Source organism: Panicum hallii, chromosome 6 (genome assembly GCF_002211085.1).
Source record: "Panicum hallii strain FIL2 chromosome 6, PHallii_v3.1, whole genome shotgun sequence".
Lineage (NCBI taxonomy): Eukaryota > Viridiplantae > Streptophyta > Magnoliopsida > Poales > Poaceae > Panicum > Panicum hallii.
Window position 1 is genome coordinate 7,685,859 of NC_038047.1, and position 12,335 is coordinate 7,698,193.

Sequence of the window (12,335 nt, forward strand, 5' to 3'; positions counted from 1 at the left end):
ATATATATATATATATATATATATATATATATATATATACCAAACCTTTCATGCCAGCATGTCATAAAAGCGTTCCCAATCATTACTGTTCACTATAGAAATAGTATCTGTACAATTACCGCCGTACAGACGACGTTAACATACGTTATCGAGATAACGTATTCACGGGGGTACCGCAAAATATGGGGGTATTGCTGTTCATACCCTGTACCTAACCATATACTCCCAATGTAGTCAACCGAAGTTGGTACATTGGCAGCATCTCAAGTAGGCCACTGCTTGAGAAACAGCGTTCGGTTCGCATCACCGACGGGAAGGCTAACTCCCCAGTTAGCTGAGGATCCTTACCTTCTTACCTCATTATCAAAGGTGTCGTTACAGAATATAAGGTTGGGTTGTGCATGAATTTAAGTTTTGATAGAAAAGTAATGCTGGTAGTTAGGGTTATATACATATATACTATAGCCACCTCTATTTCCCTCATAAACATTACCCTAGGGCTTTACGTACTGAGCACAATCCTTAACAAATCCAACGCGGCTTTGCCAAACGTTTTGTTGGTCAAAATTTTATACTAAAAGCATTTTTAAGGTAAAATGTATCTCCAGAGTAACCTTATAGCTCTGATACCAGCTGTGGCAGTACCAACCTGAATTATACCGGCTCAAGTACGCGAGTCCACTCCAGAGGGCTCCAACGTGCTTCAAACGGTATAATCCTTGGCCTGTCGGGTAGCGTCCCGATAAACCACCGATACAGGATCAAATAAGGTTACCTCACATGAAGGTGAGTCCAGAGATACAGTCACCATCATACTTTACATCACAGGGAATTACATTACAAGAGTTTCCAACAATAGTACGAAGTTTCAAATTTAGAGAAAACTATTACAAACTGTTAAAGTTATGGTTTGTGGCAGCGGAAAACATACGTGACGATATACAGCACGTCGTCAAGACGGATGTCATGCGAAGCCCGGGCACGACATCACTCGGTATCATCAGTATTGGCCGGGGACAGATCCCATTCCGCGGACCAACCATCTGGAAGAGCACAGGGTCAAGACAGGGGAAGAGTAGGGTCTTCAAGGACTTTACCTGAAAAACATATAACTAGCAAGACTGAGTATACTAATACTCAGCAAGGCTTACCCGGAATTGGGTATACTTTAGCCCGTAACTAGACTCATGAAGGCATTGTAAAGGTTGTGGGTTTATTTTCAGCTGAAAGGCAACAAGAGTATAACCTACTTTCAAGTTTTCGCTTTTAGATTCTAGCTTGATTAGCCATTTTATGTAAGCACCTATACTAAACAAGCAAGATAGAGATTATCATCCATCAGGATTATTCCATCAATAATTACACTTTTTACTCGATGTGGCAGAAGGGATAAGCAGTCTCAATCCTCGTGAGAAGCGGACGATTCTGAATCGAATTTAACCTTGCAAGGTATACCTAACTCACATGCTTGGAACATCCAAAGATCGTTCCGAAGCAACCGTGTGCCTCTCATTCCGGGTCGTGGATCAGGGCCACCACAAGCGAATGTAGGACCGTACGCACACCAATTGTGCAGGACATACATCTGTAGCGCGACTACATGATCCCGTATTCCTGTCTGCCTTGCAGAACGTACTCCCGCACGTCGGTGCATGAGAAAAACCAAATTACGATTGGTGGGAGGTATGTCCACTTGCCGGGCCGATTGGTTACTAGGCTTACCGCTTACCATATTTCGCGGCATGTGGCTAGTACTTTCAAACGCTTAGCCACCACTACCACACATATCGACCTTATCAACTTTTAACAAAACAGACAGGGTAAAACTTCAGGTCATGATACAGCACATGACCCTGTCCGTCATCCTTATAGTGGTTGCAGAATTGTAAACAAGCAACTCCTATATCGCGCGAGTGACAGGAAATCACCTGACTTTTACCGGTCCTATTTAGCAGAGCATCTAAGCGATAAGGACTCGGGTACAATACATTGGATTCCTAAGATCTTATGCAACTAGGGCTTCATTTCAACTCCTAGATGTAATGCAAGATATATAATATAATAATGGAATTGTAATACATTGAATTATTGGGGTATGCATCGGGGCTTACCTTTACTGGTGGGACTGGAGTCAGGGATGTTAGTATGGTTATCTTCCGAACTTTGGTTCGGGGCTTCAGATAATCCCTTGGTGACATTTGCTTGGTCTTCAGGAATATCCTCTGCAGACTCCTAGGAGATCTTGTAGGTACTGTTTGCAGAAGTAGTCGTACCTACATGCAATGCAATAGTACATTTAAAGTGTGCATATGAAACTATCTTAATTCACGATAAGGTTGCAATCCAACACTCATTTAACATACTACTCACATAACAATAAAAAAGGATCAGAAACTAACTTGGGTAGAGCTTTAGTTGGACAACTGATTAAAAAGGGCTATATGTTGAGAATTATCACAGAGCCGATTGGAAACAAAAGGGTTTTAACTGATAGAATTGATAAAGAGGGGAGCTGTCTATACAGTTTTAGGAAATCTGCTGATTTCTGTTTGGAAGAGAAATCGGCAGGAGCAATCTCTATATATGAGTAGAAAAGATTAGTCGACTTGGGTTCATCTGAGGTCAAATCGGCTGATATGGAGAGGAACGTTGAAGGTACAGTACTTCAAGTACAGAAAAGGAAGGATCTTGCTGATTGGATTATCAGCATATTTTTACCTAACTAATGGTTGGTGTATCGGCTTGCCTCATTCGACGAGGATGCATCAGGTTTAGCTGATTGATGTGCTTTGGTTGTGCCTAACAGAGGCGTGTCTACTGTGTTAGCTTACTGATCTAGGGTTGTGTACTTTGGTCTGGGTAGCCGATTGATAGGTGTATCGGATTCCTAGCTGATCGATGAAAGCATCGATTACTTTAGCAGAGGGGTGTTTCCTAAAGCAGCTGTGTCTTAACTGAGATGTGCTTAAGTGTTATCCTAGGTAACTAGGTGTGGTTGTATCGGCTTGATTACGTCAGCACAACAATTGAGTGACGTACAGTCGATGGGGTTATCTAAGTTAAACCTGTTACAAGAACTAGGTGTAACAGAACACTAACATCAGACTAGGCTGATGAGACCACAAGTGCGGAACTAAACTGAAGAGGATGTGGCTGATGAGCTTGTGCCGAGGAGGATATGTTCTACAGATGTGCAGCTGATTGGAGTGTGGTTGAGGGTATGTGACCGATAGATATATAGCCGATTTCCTAGCTGATAAATCGGCTGATAGAAGTGTGTGGATAAGGGTGGGAAAACTAAGGATTTATCGGCCATATTTGACCGATATGGAAAACAACTAGAATCGGCTTGGATCGGCCGATAGCAAGAATCCTAAGATTGTGTGTACACCTTTGATACATCGACTATGTGTAGCCGATGTAGGATAGAACAAAAAGAATGGTATCGGCAGTAGCCGATATTAGAAAGATAACAACCGTATTAGCTAACCAGCCGATGGTAGAAGCATATCAAAAGAAATATATCGGCTGACAGCTGTTATACAGAAACATCATAGGCTCCAAGGAAACGGATGCCTAGCTGCTGAGCTGATAGCCGATGCTGAAGCATAGCTGCAGAGATGTATTGGATAAGCAGCAAATATACATGAATTGACAAGGATCCTTATACGAAGAGGACCTTAAGGAAACAGCAATCAAAACAAGGACAAAATCTTGATGGCAGGGATATGAGCACTCGTGTGATAGGATTAACTAAATATCACACATCTCCACTTGAGACATACATCCTATGATTTACCTTTCAGCTACAACACATGCATATAACATAAGTTACAAATAAAGCATTCATTTCATAATATTTAACCTAGATCACAAATCAAAGACTTTCAACACAAGATCACAACATAAAACTTGTAGATTTTTACCTAAGGATTCAAACAAAACTGATTTTGTACTTTTATGAATTTCTTACGAATTTCCATGAAATGTAAAAGTTCACTGATTTGAAATAAAGAAGGCTTTGGAAATTTTACAGAGAACACCCTAGAACCTTCTAAATCGAAGCAATTAAGTCCCTGGTCGGGGAAAACAAAGAACAGGAAGATAATGACGATGTTCCGGCAAAGGAGTCGCCGGCATTAGGAAGATTCAGTGGATCAGGGCAAACCTTGGGGTAACCTTGGTTGTGGAGGAGAATGGGTGGAAAGTGAATTTCCCATGGTGAACAGGATCGGCGATGGGAAGAGCTTGACGGTGACGAGGTCCCGGTACGGGAAAGACGAAGAAGCTTGCCAGGGGATTGTAGTGGGTGGAGAATGGCCGGGGGGTATTCCTCACGGTGACCCGTGGTGGCGGTAGTCGGTTGAGCGATCAACGAGGGTTAGGAACTGCTGGACGTCGTGGACTTATGGGAGAACCGATAGGGCCGGATTGGTTCGCTATGCTGATTCCTTCGTGAACTTTAGGGTTCTCCTATTCACGGGCTAAGCCTCCACTGCTCACGCGCATGTGCCGTTGAAACACGGCCGGCACACCCGCATAGCCTCCTGCAGGATCGCCGTGCCTGGTCACATCTCCTGCGCGCTGTTCCCGTTCTGCTCTCACACCGCTGGCCCTTAACCTGCTCGCGCGTGGCCTGTTGTCTTGCACACGCATCGCCTGCGGAATCGAGCTGAGCCGGCCACCGGCAGAACACTCTCGCTCACATCCGCGGACGCGCCAGTCCAGCTCTGCCCGGACCTCCGATTCCTGCAACTCCACCGTCCATTCCACTTGCTGCGACGCCATTTGCTTGCCGCCAAAACCGCCTCTGCTGCTCTTCTGCTCCCTTGCGCGTGCTTCTGCGGCACGCACGCCCGCGCAGCTACTCCTCCTCCTTCTGATGCCGGACCCGCGCTCATCCCGACCTTGCTACGTCGCAGGTCCCTCCGCAGCCGCCCGCGCCAAGCTACCGCCATGCGCGGCCTCGCTACCCTCCGTGCGGGTCTGCCCTGAGCTGCCGCACCTCAGCTCCATTCGCGCACGCCCGAGCCGCACGCGTTCCTTGGCCCGCGTCACGCGTGTGCTGCAGCTGCTCGCCTACACAGGAGGTCGCGGGGAATAGACCCAGGACATCGCCGCCGTTGACTCGGGGTGCCCGCACACGCGCCTGCGCGCGCTCTGCTCCAGCGCCTGCGCCAGCGCGCCCCGCATCCGCGTGCCTGCCGCGCCCGCTCGCCGCAGCCGCCCGCACCTGCACCGCCAGCCGAGCCGCTCTGCTCCGCCGCGCCCGCACTGCGCGCCTACGCCAACCCCGAGCCGCCAGCTCCGCTCACGCGCGCCTGGAGCCGCGCCGCCCAGCGCCTGCGCCGCGTGCCGCGAGCCCCAGCTCGGCGCCGCCCGAGCCGCGCGCGCCCGCCTGCGCCGCTCGCTCGGGGCCGCCAGCACCGCGCCCGCTCCTGCGCCGCTAGCGCCCGCCTGGAGCCTCTGCGCCGTGGATTTGCTCGCACCGCGCTGCGCAGGAGGACACGGGGCAGGAGATCCCCTTGGGCGCCGCCGCCAGTGGAAGAAGGAGGAAGCCAAACAGAGGAAGAACAGAGAGAGAAGAAGGGGAAATAGGATTTCCCAAGGACTTATGCGCAAATTTAGAAAATTGCAGGGACCTTTCTGTAAAGCATAAATTTCTCATTAATCTAAAACCCTAATGAAGAAATGCCCAAAACGAAAGTTGGAGAGTTTTTCAAACTCTACAACATTGCTTTAGGGCTCAAGTTCAAAAACTCAAAGATTATGTCTTTACACATTAAATTTTGAATAAAGGTTGGATTTGAATTACTTTTGTCCTAAAGAGTATAACTTTATAACATTTAGGACCTAAATGCAAGAATTTATGACACGTCATGATGACGGGATAGACACGTCATAATGATTGGATAGACATGTCATAATGACTTGCACCTTTTACACTTTAGTCCTAAGTAACTTTGAAAATTACTTTTGTAATTCAACTACTTGCATAAAAGGACTTGTACTTTTATAAAATTACATAAATACCCTTATTTTCACAACTTTACCCAAAATTTTTACACACTTCAACACATACATTTCAAATGAAACTTTTGGATAAATATATATTTTTTTACAGGGAATAAAGTAAGAAAAACATATTTGCAAAACCACCCTTCACTTATTTTGAAGTTACCCCTTATCCAAATACATTTCGCAAAAACAACCCTAGTTTTTCCATAATTACAAAAATACCCTTTTTACTTGCACTTTAAATTTTCAAAAGCTTCACATAAACATACACAAGCTTTGCACTAACAAGCACATACTTCACACTAACAAATTATGTGCCTAGCTTACAGGTACTTGAACTGTCACAATCGCGTGATCACCGACAGTAGCAGGAGATTATATCAACTGAATGATCGAGCCACATCACCATCGTTCAATAAATTCTAGAAATGGAAGTTAATTCATTTCTTAGGGGCACTAATACGGGATGATCAACATCAAAAATAATTCTTGAATCCAATCAAGGAGAGCAAGAAGATGTCCCTAAAGATCCGAAAACACCACTCGAGATAAAATTCATCAATGATCAAAATGATTGGTGAGTAAAGAAATTTCTGCCAAAGGTAAATTAAAATTTTCCATCAATCAATATGCAACTGACAGATAAAAATGTCTCGTTCAAAAGACTTAAAATATTGAACCATTGCTGAAGGTGAATCGGTAGTTATCTCATACTTGATTTCCTCAATTGCATGTTTGAGTTTTTAGATTTTCGATTCGAATTTTGCATGTGCATTTGCATCAATTTTTCATTTAAACCCTTGCATATTTGATTCCATCAACTTTTGCATCTGTACCCTCATAAAATTTGGATTTGGGCCAGCATAGAAAGGGCATTTTGGGTACAAAATTTCAGCCATGAGCATTTGGAAGTAGTGCATGCATGAATGTGGATGATTTTCATGTCCAAGTTCATTTGGGGCAACTCCTAGGCCTGCACCGGCCTAGAACTGCACCCATCCAATCGCTCTTGGCACTTGTGGTAGGCATCAAAGCACTGAGTAAAAGCTTGATAGGTTTGGGCGCGGGGGGGGGGGGGTGTCGTTCGGCCGATCCAGGGGTGCTCCCCTCTATAAAAGCCGATGCACAACACCCGCTCTTGCTTCCCCAAACTGAATTGCGCCTGCTAGCACTAAAGTTTCATCTCCCTTTGCTCTGGTTCCTTGCGTTCTTGCTCTAAATCCAACAAAAAAAGAGAAAAATATTTCCCTCATTCTTTGCTTCAATTGCATTTCGTATTTCTTTCCATTTCTGCTACAAGAATGTGTTTGTGGTGGTACTACTACCCTGCAAAAATGATTTTGTGGTGCGGTATCACCCACAAGATCGATTTTGTAGAGTGTCATCACCCACAAGGATGATTTATGGTGGAGGCAACCATGCTTCGCAAGGACTACTAACACTTGGACGGCTAACTTCGATTTGCTAACTCTCACGTAACCGTTTCGAGTCTTGCTTTTGTGTGTTCCTGTTTCCCTATTGCAGGTATGAAGAATGTCGGAAGGAAGGTCGTGAGCACATTCAAGAAGGCGATAGGCTCGAGATCGAGTCGCTCTCATGGTGGCTCTGGCTCATACCACTCCACCGGCTATGTGCCGAGCCCCATGAGAGAGCCTAAAGAAACTTCATCCCAGCAGCCCAAGCCTCCAGTCCAGGAGCAGCAGCCCGAGGAGGAAGAAGAAAACGACAACACCCACCTTGACATCCGAGGTGATCGCGAGTTCCAGGGGTACAACTTGCTGAGGAGCCATAGGTTCTGTCACACATGAATCTTCGACCCTGAGCTCCTCCAGAAAATAGGTATGGATATTGACTTTGCCAACATTTGGAAAGCCATGGGATGGATTTATTTCACGAATACTTCTGAGTTGGGTTCCCGCGACTTAACCATTCAATTTCTTTGCACCATTGTTGAGGAAGAAAACGGAATTTCTTTCTAGCTTTTCGGTCATGGGTTTTCTATCTCGTGGAAAGATCTTACCATGCTTTTGGGTTTTCATCATCGCTGCACCCTCAATGTTGAAAAAGTGACTCGCGCTTTTGAGAAGCAAAGTTTTTGGCAATCCATTTCTGGTGAAACCACCCTTGGAAAACCACGTTGTAACGACATCCAAAACCCGACCTTGCGGTTAATGCATAAATGGGTGGCCACTATGTGTTTTCCAAGGGAGGATGTTAGAACCATTCGAGTGGATAAACTTTGAATTCTTTTTTGCATAGTCAATAAGATAAAAATTTCTCCCGTAAAATTTATGATCCGACGGTGGCTAGAAAATTTTAAGATGGTTGGGCCTATTGAATGCACATCTCTAATCACTCAATTGCTGCAGGTTTAGATGTTTTGAGTTGGGCACCTATTTCTTATATCAATTCCCCACATCTAATGATCGATGAAAATTATTTGGTGTATGGAGATATGCTCAAACATGCTCTAGATGGCTCTCTCGTGTTCTTTTTCCCCAGCTATGTAAATGAAATCCCGCTTTTAAACCTAGGGTATCATTTATATAAGTGTAAGAGCTTGAGTTTTGAGTTGCAGCCAATGGAAGCCGCACACAGAAGCAGGGTGTTAGGGAGGATGACCAGAAGCATGTCACGGAATGCGGCGATGGACATGCCACCACCACCACCATATGCGTATCATGAGTACGCAGGAGGATGGGCTCCAGCTGGGGGTGCATCCGGGTCCTCTTCCAGGTACCAGCCCAGCTAGGAGCAACCCGCACCCACAGCAAGAAGCCAACAGATCATCATGGCAAAGCGCGGGCAGCGCCGATTGGGGCGATCACCCCTCAAGGACAAACTAGGCCCAATATCATCAACATGGTGAAGCGAGATCAAGCGGAGCGACTGGCATACCTCCGTTCTCAAGGGACACGACCCCGACCCTAGGTAGAAAGCCAGCTTGGGGGAGGAGCCTCCGGATGATAACATATATGTTACTGCATTTTCCATTCACATATAAAAAAAATCTGAATACGATAAAAAGAATAAAAAGATTTGTTTAAATTCCCTTTGCTTTCCATGTGCGTTAAGAATATTTTAGTTCTTCCATGTTGAAATGATGAATAGTTGCTCTATTTTATCCTCTCTTTATGCCTAATTTACAGTTTTATATCCTCCAAGTTGTGGGTTGCAAGTGCATGTTCTGAGTCTAAGCTGCTGTGAGGCACGATACGAGGAATTAGAACCGCTACAAACTTGTTCCAAGCAAAAATTTACGTCCGAATTTTGTACTGCAAAATGACAAATAAAAAGTTCCTCGATGATGAAAAATTCCTACCAAGGCCATATGCATGTTATCCATATTTAACATATACACATGCTGCTTCTTGTCATTTTGAGCTTGGTCAAATTGTTGTGACCTTGTGAGTTTTTTTCATACTTTCATGATCAAGAACACGTATAAGCCACCTCCATATGCTAAAATTCTACACCCGAAGTTAGCAAACATGCCATCCATCCATCCATCCACTACAAATAAATATTCCACAAAATGTGTGACCTCTCTCTCTTAGTGCTCCTGCAAGAAAGACATGGATTATGCAAAAAGAAAAAATTATGGACACATGAAGGTCCAAGTAGAGAAAGAATAATAGCCATATCTAAAACAAAATAAAGAAAAGAGAGCATACAAGAAAAATGTTGTTCATTTCACATACCATCCATTTACCACACACACATGCACTTCTTGATCAAGGTTGTATGACTTGTTACTCTTTGAGATTCGGTTTTTTACTTTGCAAAATATTTGATGCAAGTATGCCTTCTCATTTTCCCCTACCGTGAGCTCCACATAAACCTTTATGGAAGTAGGGAGAAAAGAGGCAACACAAAACCTTGGTGAGGATTTATACACATTGAGTGATTGGGGAGCATCATTTGAGGAACTATGTTTTCTTGCAAAATCTTTTGAAAAACTTTCGGATAAAAGGTTGAGCAAGGAATGAGTAAGTGGTGCTTTATGAATTGTTCTACCTCTCCACAGCCCAAGACAAGGAGAAAGCCGAATGCCCATGGAGATTAAGGTAAAATGGGTGAGCAAATCATAACCAACTTATTCAAAGCAAGGCAGAATATTTTGTTGTAAGTTTGGTATAATGAAGAGATGAGATATTGTAGCAACTCCTGATCAACAACTTAAGCCCAACTTTGCTCGCGACGAGCAAAGGCCAGCTTGGAAGATCTTGTTAATGCTTGTTATGGACAAAAAATGCGCGTCAACTTGATCATAAATAAGGAGGAACTTGCATTTCTTACACACATCATGCTAATAAAAACACCACATTTCACATATCCTTGGAGAAAGCTATGCTTGCAGGAATTTGGCTGAAAATAAAGAAGAAACACATCCTTTGACCTAAGGGGAAAGATGCCGACCAATCACATGCCGTCATGCAAGCATCACATGGATTGGAGGGCCCACAACCGAAGTAAACCGACTTAGCTCGGGGGCATCAACCACAGGCACAAGGGTCCACCTATCAAAGACTCAACCGAAGATGAAGTCGGTTGGAGCCAAGGCCAGGTCGGCCGAACTCATGGTTTGGCCGAACCAGCCCATGCTCCACCGACCTTCCCTTTCCACGTGGCGCCCCCACAGCTCCTCTCAATATCAGTTCCAGGTGACTTGAGCTATTTCGCCGGTCGAGAACTGTTGTGACCAACCTATAAATATGAGGGGAGGGGCTCCAAATAGAACACACCAAGATGTATCCTCATTCCCTCTTGTAAAGCTCTATAGGCTAGTGGAGTGTAGGTGGAGAGTAGTTCTTCAAGGTCTTCTAGTCTTCATGAAGAGTTTGGTATGGTCTTATATCTTCTCTTTTACGTAATGACAATGTAATGACTTGAGTTTAGTAATAAAGTTTATTTCCTTATTTTAGCTTGTCTTTGGTTCATATGCTTATAGTCAGTATGTGATACTTTTATAATTCATACTTGAATCATATGCCTTGCATGCTTAGTCGGGTAACACATCTAGGCCACGGCAATGCTTTCATCCCCCTTAACCAGGTGCTCTAGAACTAAGGCTCCTAATAGAGACGTATGTCTTTGCATGAGGCTAGAGTGGCAATCCTTAATAAAGACGTGGTGTCTAGATTAGCGGTTATATTTGTATGCGGTCCTATCCCATGGTTAGATGAGGTATGCGGCAGGTGGTGATAGCTGTGTCCGTCCAGCGTGATCCTCCCTGTTCGGGTAGTGGCGGTAGGAGGTCCATAAAGTAGCCAAGCTGGCTGGCGGCTCCTCGACTAGTCATGTGTGGTTCTCTCGGTAGTGCTTGGGAGCCTAGACTTTCTTGTCGAATAATTCAGCAAGTAGGGCTGCATCGGATCAACCTCCGGCTTGTTGGTAAGTTCGCGTTTATCACATTCTCTAGACTTTAATTACCGGCGTATCGCTGTAGTTTTGTCTACTTCAATGTATCAAGTTATCGATTTCTATCAAGTTCTTGTAAGACTGCATCGTTTGATCTCCTGCTAGTTCTTAATAGATTTCACAATTTACCCAGTGACAAATCATCGGGTTGTCGGCTCTACCTAATATTTTCCTGCAGAAATCCTATAGTCGATCTATCCTTTGATTGTAACTACCACCGTCAAGTTATCCACGATCTTAGACTTTGTTGTGACGGTCAAATCGGCTGATTCGCTTGATCTATCATTGTTATCTCAGGCGGTCTCTATTAAGTCCGATCCTTGAGTAATGATGTTGGGTCAAGTCTTATTGGTAAGATCTATAGATCGGTCAATGATGGTATGATTAAGATGGCTTGATGGTTTCAATCGGCCTCACAGCCGATTATGAGCTTAATGCTAAGAATAGATTCCAATATAATTCAATGCATCGATTAGTTATACTTAGTTTGTCACCCTAATCTTAGCGCTGTCTCGGTTAAGTCCGATCCGACTAATGGTGATAATGGATTTAGTTTGATTAAACCCATATATTTAATTATGAGATTCTTATTCTTAATCCTGCTTCGTCATTGAATCGGCTTTGCTGCCGATGCATAGATATATTCATCGAATGTCTTGGCCGATTCGTTTCCTGGAACCCTTCGGAATCTGAGCCGATGTGTTCCTTATTATTTTAAAGATTAAATTTTTTCCCTTATCAATTCTAAATCAAATTAACTGGCACGCTCTGAACCCGATTTGCAGGACATGCACTGGAGATAAGCAGAGCTCTTAGGCCTTAACGTGTCGTGCTCCGTAGGACTCACCGTCTGACTTTTGCGGCAACACCTTAATTAAAAAAAGTTTCAACGGGTA